The sequence below is a fragment of the Centroberyx affinis genome, unplaced genomic scaffold (genome assembly GCF_046629955.1).
Source record: "Centroberyx affinis isolate AG114_WGS23_722 - 3 ecotype Tasmania unplaced genomic scaffold, CSIRO-AGI_Caff_v1 ptg005773l_1, whole genome shotgun sequence".
In the NCBI taxonomy this organism is placed as follows: Eukaryota; Metazoa; Chordata; class Actinopteri; order Beryciformes; family Berycidae; genus Centroberyx; species Centroberyx affinis.
Window position 1 is genome coordinate 30001 of NW_027282925.1, and position 8892 is coordinate 38892.

General features: G+C 44.7%; 1 pseudogene; it reads left to right on the top strand.

Moving 5' to 3' along the window:
• Positions 1-1552: 1552 nt before the first annotated feature.
• Positions 1553-3820, top strand: LOC139667808 (uncharacterized; annotated as a pseudogene).
• The last annotated feature ends 5072 nt before the right edge of the window (positions 3821-8892 follow it).

Sequence of the window (8892 nt, forward strand, 5' to 3'; positions counted from 1 at the left end):
ATGATTACGTAAAATGCAGGATATCAAAAATATGTACTCTATCTAAAGGTGAAAAACAACAACAGTGATTTCCAAAGGGAGAGATGCCAATCTGGAAAATGAGGCTAACTTTCAACAAACACCGGAGAAATCCTTTAACCCTTAACCTTAACCATGTGTTTTAGTTTATCAGTTGGCTAAGCACATGACAGACAGGTGAAAATAATCCTTTCATGGTGGAGGAACCACAGCACACAGAACCTGAACGGATAGAACGGTCATTCCCATTCAAATCAACGTTCCAGGTCGGTCGGAGCGGCGGCCATCTTGCTGTGACCCGTTGGACTAGCTTCTGTATAAAGCGACTCGCAGCAAGTCACTGAGCTGAGAGGTTTTACAGCAAGAACCAAAGCAGCTTCTCTGTCTCCTTGCTGCCATGGATTGCTAACATGCTAATGTTGACTAGAAGAGCTAGAGAGAGAAGTCCAGTCTGTGATGAAGCTACGTTAGCCTCGTCGCTAACGTTAGCTTCCAGTTGAGTTTTGACAGTTTGCTAACAGACTCGTCTGCTCAGTTCTCACAGTGTGACAGACTTTACAGCCTTAATGTTCAGACTTGTGTTGTTACCATAGCAACTCACTTAAAATTCCATAACCACCATTTTAAGCTGTACTAGCCATAGCTACCATGACAAAAGTGGAAGAACCGTTCTATCCATTCAGGTTCTTAGGGATGTCATCTTCACATTATTCATGTCCACATGTGAGTTTTGGCATTTGTGCTCTTTTCACAAAACTTACCCGCTCATGGTAACTCTCCTGTCTCCTCACACTCCTGTGTTGATTATACTGTGAGTATTAATTAGTTTCAGTCATCAGCAGCCTGAAGGAGTTAATCCTCGATATGCAGACGCTGGCTCATTATCTGAGAATTAAAATGAAACAAAAAAAACAGCTTAAACCTTTCCTGTGTCACAGCACACAACTACACACACACACACACACACACACACACCCGGACACACGCACACACACACACACACACAGACACGCACACACACACACACCGGGGATCCTGAAACTAACCTGTTCTATCATTTTGAATTCAGTCATGATTTGAACTTTTATTTATCCAGGAAATGGTTTTGTGTCTGTCTGCCAAAACTGTCAAACATATAATATAACCAATCAAAAATATGTTGTAAACAATCAAAAGGCCATCATGAACTGTCCAAACAGCCACAGTAAAGCATCCAAGATTCATTTTGATCCGAGCTGAGGTTCAGCAGGCAGGAAGATCTTCAAGACAGTCAGTTTCAACACACTGATGGACACGTATTAATATATTTTATTTACACCGTTTTCCTGTGATACCGAGTTAATTGTCTTTGTTTTCTCGAGATATCGAGTTATTTATGTCATTATCTTGAGATAACACTTTTTTTTCCCGGGGATAACAACATAATTTTCTCATTATCTCGGGAAAACAACAATTGTTTTCTGGAGATAATGAGATAATTTTCTGCTTGGAATTTGGATTTTTTTTCTTCTTGAGATAGCAAGACAATTACTCTATGCCCATTACTTTATCTCAAGATAATGAGAAAAATGATGTTATCTTGGGAAAACAGAATGTATTATCTGGAGATAATAGCATAAGATCAGGCCTGCCTGGTAAATTCAAAGCCTGGGTTTACCAGCACTGTGTCCTCCCCCGGATCCTGTGGCCCCTTCTGGTGTACGAGTTCCCGCTGTCGACTGTCAAGGGCTTCGAGAGGAGGATCAGCCAGAACCTCCGCAGGTGGCTGGGCCTGCCACGAACCCGAGCAGCATCGCTTTGTACGGGCAGAAGGACAAACTGAAGCTCCCCATGAGCAGCCTGAGTGAGGAGCTTATGCTTACCCATGCAAGAGAGGTGCTGCAGTACAGGGAATCCAGCGACCCTAAAGTCTCCCAGGCTGGCACTGAAGTGAGGACCGGGATGAAGTGGGGTGCGCGGGATGCAGTGGAGCGGGCTGAGGCACAGCGTGCCGGTGGGGCCCGTGTCTTCCGGGCAATCGGGGCTTGGCAGCATTTCATCAACGCGCTATGACAAAGCCCAGGGCAAAGACAGGCGCTAACTGGTCCAGGAGGAGGTGAGGGTTGAGGAACTGCCTGCTAGCCAGATGGTGGGGATGCTGCAGCAAGGCGCTTGGACAAAATGGGAACAAGCTATGGACCGTAAGATCTCTTGGTCTGAGCTTTGGCAGGCTGAGCCTTTCCACATCAAGTTCATGATTCAGTCCGTCTATGATGTCCCACCCAGTTCATCCAACCTCTTCTGTTGGGGCAAGGTGGACACACCATCCTGACCCTTGTGCCTCAGAAGAGGAACGCTAGAGCACATCCTCAGCTGTTGCCCAAAAGCTCTGGTTGAAGGACGCTATCGCTGGCGCCACGACCAACTCAACTCAACTCAACTTTATTGTCCCACTAAGGGAAATTGGGTTTGCAGCCATGGTAAACCAAGCGGTCCACAACATCAATCAACAAAACAGAACAACACAACAACACAATACAAGATCGTGACAAAGATCACAACAATAGATTAAGCTAGTGTAAAAGGAATCTCCATATAATCATAGTCCCTATAGATCAATGATTATTTGGAGTTCAGCAGACTAATGGCTACAGAAACAAAAGATGCCTTGATTCTCTTAGTCCTTCCACCCGGCACCCTAAAACGACGGCCTGATGGCAACAACATAAATTCAATATAAATCAGAAAAAGCCTGCACACTGACAAAAACTATTGAGGCTCATTGGATACAAAAATAGATGATTTATTTACATAGTGAAAAAAGTGACTAAGTGAGAAAAAAGGTGTGGAAAAAGTGACTAAGTGAGAAAAAAGGTGTGAAAAAAAGTGACTAAGTGAGAAAAAAGGTGTGGAAAAAAGTGACTAAGTGAGAAAAAATCCAATCATCAAATCCAATGAGCCTCAATAGTTTTTGTCAGTGTGCAGGCTTTTTCTGATTTATATTGGACTGTCATGCTGGCCTCTCGCACCTGGCCCAGTCCTTGGTAAGCCTTGAGTCAAGAGCGCAAACTTTTTTGATAATTTTAACAACATAAATTCCCCATGTAGGGGATCAGAACAGTCCAGAATGACTCTGGTCTTCCCAAGAACCCGTGTATGATAAATGTCAGTGAGCTGGGCCTGACTCACTCCGATAATTTTGCTTGCCACTCTGGTAAGGCTATTAAGTCTCTTCCTGTTCGACAAGTTGAGATTGCCAGACCATGCCACAATGCAGAAAGTTAAGACCAGGTGCTGAAAGTGATCCCGGAGACCATCTCCAGCGGCATCGCCCACATCAAGCATCTCCGACCAGCAAGGAAGGCGATCAGCTTTGTCAGAGCAGGGGAGAAGCCCCGGCCCCGGCCAAGAGTGACAGCAGGGATCTTTGGAACGGCACCAGACTGGCAGATGAAGGTCGACCATGGGAAGCAGCTCTGACTCCCAGAGACCATCGCAACGACCACCCTGAGACCAGACATCGTGCTGTTCTCTGAGACATCTTAGCAGGTGGTCGTGCTGGAGCTGATGATTCCCTGGGAGGAGCGGAGGGAAGAGGCCGATGAGAGGAAGCATTCCAAGTACGCCGCAGACCGGGGTGGTGTGTGAAGGTGGGCTGTAGAGGCTTCGCAGATCAGTCTCTCTGCAAGGCCCACAGTCTGCTCGGTATCACAGGCCACGTAAAAGAAAGGCCATCAGAACCACTATAGAGGCTTCTAGGTGGTTGTGGATCAAGATGAGCGATCCGTGGTCGCATGCTGCTTGAACACAAGCCGGGACTTGATCGATCCCGGCTGGGTCGCCTGGGCGAGGGTGTCTGATGTTTTGGTTACATCCGGGTTACATCACTGATGATTTGTCCAAGTGCATCACTCGATATTTGGAGAAAACAAAGAAAATTAACTCAATGGGCTTCCATAATATGCAAAAGAGTTGCGTTGTTTTTGTTGGAAAAAAATAAACGTTTGCACTGATACAGGAAACCACAACTTTATAAACTCAGGAAACGAACACTGAAACGAATGAAGTGACTGAAGTGACGCTGGAGTCCGCTAACTTCAGCTCATTCGTTTCACGCTCACAAAGAGATGAACCGCTTCTACCGATCACATGATCACATATTCAAACCAGCCAAGTTTGGTTTGAATATGAAAACAGACTGATAGGCGGTTCATGATAAACCTTTTCAAAATTCATTCTCTCATTTAACCTGCACAGAAACAGATGGAAACTAAAAACACAAAAAAGGCCTAGTTTTATTATAGTTTTTAGTAGACAAGACAATTCAGTTTAAATTTTTGCTATTTTCACTTGTTAGTGACAGTGAAAACACCTAGTTTTCATCTTTGTTTTATTTTTATTTTACGACACACACACACACACACACACACACACACACCAGGACAGAACAAACACCTCCCTTCCTTAAGGTTTTATTATCTCTATTCTTATTATTATCTGATTTTTCTGTTGCGGTTTTGTTTGGGTCTGATGTGACGGATGGGGCAGGATGGGATTCGAACCCGCGGGACGGCATACGCCGCGGCGTCCCAGCCACGGAGCCGGAGCAGGAGCAGAGCATGCTGGGATTGGGGATTTGGATCGAGGCTGCGCTGTCAATCAAAGAAGCTGCTTTTATTCTCAGAACAGGCGGCCGAAGCCTCAAGACAGAAGTTCATACAGCTGACAGAGGAGGAATCGCTGTAACACACACACACAGAGACACACACACACACACACACACACACACACACACACACACACACAGTAACATTGAGAGAAAAATGCTGGTAAAAGGAAGTTAAACACACACACATAAATGTACACATGCACGCACACAGGCAGATTTGCATTTATATGTACAGATATGCACAAACCCTGAACACACACACTGAAATCGAACACACACACACACACACACACACACACACACACACACACACACACACACACACACACACACACAGCCTCTCATCCTCCAGAGACTTGCAGAGGCCAGGGAACGCTTTGGAAAGTTTTAAGACTGTTTATTTTTGACATTTCTGGGACAATTTTGTCATTTGCCTGAACACACACACACACACACTCCCACACTCTCTGTCTCTGTCTCTCCCTCACACACACACACACACACACACACATGCACACAAACACACACACACACACACACACGCAGCAGAGTGGTGAAGTGTGCTGCTGTATGAAGCAGCTGCTCCATTCAGAGTCTCTCTCACAATACTTAGTTCACTAAGTTTGTTAACCCTTGCTGGTGCATGATGGGAAACGGGACACAGTGGCAGCATCGGTGGAGTTTAGAGCGACCCGGTGCCGTGGCGACTGATCCCGTTACCATGGCGACGACACGAGTCTGGGCCTGTCTGACCCGGGTGACATTTTCCGTCCTGACATGGAGGTTTCAATCAGAGACTGATGGAGCAGAGGATGATGGGATTCCAAATAAAGCCCAGACAGCATTAGTGTGACATCTGACATCTGACATCATAATGTCACATCTGTTTTTGTTCAAACTTTTCTGTTACAGTGCAGGGCTTTTCACACAGCACTGTTGGCCCAAGATTGTCTTAATCCTGGTCTAACAGTTGGCCCAGGATTAGTTTAACCCTGGGCTAACAGTTGGCCCAAGATTATCTTAATCCTGGGTTAACAGTTGGCCCTGGATTATTTTAATCCTGGTCTACCAGTTGGCCCAGGATTAGTTTAACCTTGGGCTAACAGTTGGCCTAAAATTATTTTAATCCTGGTCTAACAATTTGCCCAACATTAGTTTAACCCTGGGCTAACAGTTGGCCCTGGATCATCTTAATCCTGGTCTAACAGTTGGCCCTGGATTATTTTAATCCTGGTCTAACAATTGGCCCAACATTAGTTTAACCCTGGGCTAACAGTTGGCCCAACATTAGTTTAACCCTGGGTGTATGTGTGTGTTTGTTCATATGTGTGTGCAAGTGTATATGTGGATGTGTTTGTGTATGTATGACATATGTATGTGAAATTATACAATGCATGCCTGTTGGGTGGTTGTATAAGCCCCTAGGGGTTTTTTATACCACCTGTGCATTGTTTCTTTTTTACATCCGCCAAGGAGGTTATGTTTTCAGTGCCATTTGTTTGTTTGTTTGTTTGTCTGTTTGTTTGTCTGTTACCAGGATTACGGAAAAACTACTGGCCCAATTTTCATGAAACTTGGTGGAAGGGTGTAGCATGGGCCAAGGAAGAACCCATAAAATTTTGGAGCGGATCTGGATCGGACTCACAAACAAGCAATAATAGCACAAACCTTGGCCTTCTAGTTTAAATATTTGCTCATATTTTTTTCTTTTCCAAATTGCACAAAAAAACAAACAAATAAACAGGGTCAGCTAGTCCTGGGGCTAACGTCGGGGTTATCCCACTTTATAATTTGCCTGTGTGAAGTATTTGTTAGTTTGTTTACTGGGTGAAAAACCTTCATGACGAGTGACTCGATCATGTCAGATTTACGTCGTCCTCCGTACCTCTCATGCCTTGGGATCCAGTTTTGTAGCTCATATCCTTGTGGTTCAGATGGGAATTGAAAAACTGCGACTTCATGCAGCTTTATTCTGTTCACACTGATTAGGAAACATCAGATCTGAGTCACATGGGAGGAAATAAATCAGAGTCGGGGCACTTTCATCTTTATTCTCACTGGAAGTCGTTCTGGATTAGAGCATTAGCTCAGTGCCTTAAATGTAAAATGTAAATGTAATTTTTAGCATTAAAACTCCATACAATCCATTTTCCCGCGGTCTTTTCAGGAGAACATCCCCTCTCCTCCTCCTGCTGCTCTGAACACGACATTATCTTGTCCAGCAGAAACGCCACCAACAGAATCTTTAAAAACGTATTTCCACAGCTTTTCCCCCCCATTAGTAAAGCAAGTTGACAAACTTCACGCCTCCATGAAGCATTTTCTTTTTTTTTTGCAGCGGCCCCTCTTAAAGCTCCCCCACCCTCCAAAAACCAATTACTTCCTACGGCTTTATATCCCCGTTCATAATCCCGGAGCCGGCAGATAGGAGGATTCCCGGCCGTCAGCTCTCCCGGCTACTGAGGCTTATTCAGAGAGAAGAAGAAGAAGAAGAAGAAAAACAGCTGAAGACGAGTGCGTCCGATGAGTCTGAAGGAGACGGACGGAAAATGAAGCGATTCAATTAGAGGAGGCGAGGAGGCGAGGAGGGGGGGGGGGGGGGGGGGGCGGCGAGGCGTTCTGCGGTCGGACGCCCCAGACAAATGTGCGAGCTCGTCGTTAATAGGGCTGCTATTCTGGAGCTGAAGTGTCTGTCTGGCCTCTTTCTGCCAGACGCTCCGCACTTTCTGAAGGGTTTAAACTCCAAAATGCCTTTTTTTTTTTATTCTGCCAAGTTTCAATATGAATATGAAGGGTTTTAATTCCAGTTGCGAGACTTTCTTTTTTCAAAACGACAGATTAAAGCAGATTCATTATGAGACATTATGCTTCCCGGTCGGGGTTCAAGATGCTCAAGAAGAAGCCAGGCAAATTTCTCGTCTCACTGTTAATTGGATGCTACTTTATTCTTGACCTGGGAAATATCTGCCCAAACATTTTATTTTGTAAAACAGTAACCAAACCCCAAACCTAAATCTGTGGTGAAGCCTGACACCTAATGGTGAAAAGTAGGGTACTGAACTGGTCATCTGCTATTGGCTGGTCTCTGTGCCCTGTGATGTCACTCTCTATAGAGTACAACAGGTGGTGACATCACCTGGCACAAAGACCAGCCAATAGCAGATGGCCAGTTCAGTACCCTACTTTTCATCATTAGGTGTCAGGCTTCACCACAGATTTGGGTTTGGGGTTTAGTTCCTCTTTAAGCAATCTCTGAACCCATCGTCTATCGGACTGACGACGATTAGACTCTGGGGGCGACGGCCAATATTTTGGGGTTTCCGGTGCAGCCAGAGGACATCCGGGCCAATACTTCCTCTTCTGTGTGCCGGTCATTGTTTACAGTCCGATTAGCAACTTGAGACGCGAGAGTCGAACGTTTCTCCACACAAAACACAAACATCAGTACTTTTTGTACGTGTTTTAGGCCCGGACGACATTTCGGCTAATCTCTGTAAACAGATATCTGCATATGAGACGTCGTCTCTCAACTCCAACTCCACTCTCGTGTCTCAATTACAAAGCTAAAGAAGAAAAATAAATTGCATGCCTAAAACAAACTCCATCGACCTCCATCTTCAAAATTCGGTAGGTAATTAGCTCAATGGGTAGCACTGCCAGGATTTGGGGTTCGATTCCAAATGGGGTCACCTGTACTCAAGCGACATTTACGAGCTTCCTAGTATTGGTTTTCCCCTTTGGAACAATCTATACAACTGGTATTATATCAGGATCTCATAAAAAAAATAATGAATTACCCCCAAATCGTTTTGTGCACCACATTCACACAGAATAGTGCAATTTGCTGAAATCACTGGAATCCCGGATACAAATGTATAACGTCAAGATTTTACAATTCAGCACTTAGACAAACTTAAAAGTTTGCCAAAAAAAGGTGTTCAAAAACCTCCCATATAAATATGCAAACACACAAAAAACATGCAAAACTGGCTCTGTTTTTCATGACAGGAGGAAGACAGAAATTGTGCGTCAAAAACAAATTACTGCTGAAATTACAGAGAGTTTATTCACACAGGATTGGTATTACCAGTGGACCTCCGTCTGCTAAATTCGGTACATAATTTGCAATTTTAATTCTTTACAAATTCCAGATGTCGCAGATTCCCTCTGGATCTCCAAAACGTCCCCAGCTGACGTTCGTCCCGTGCGAACAGGACTCGCATTGC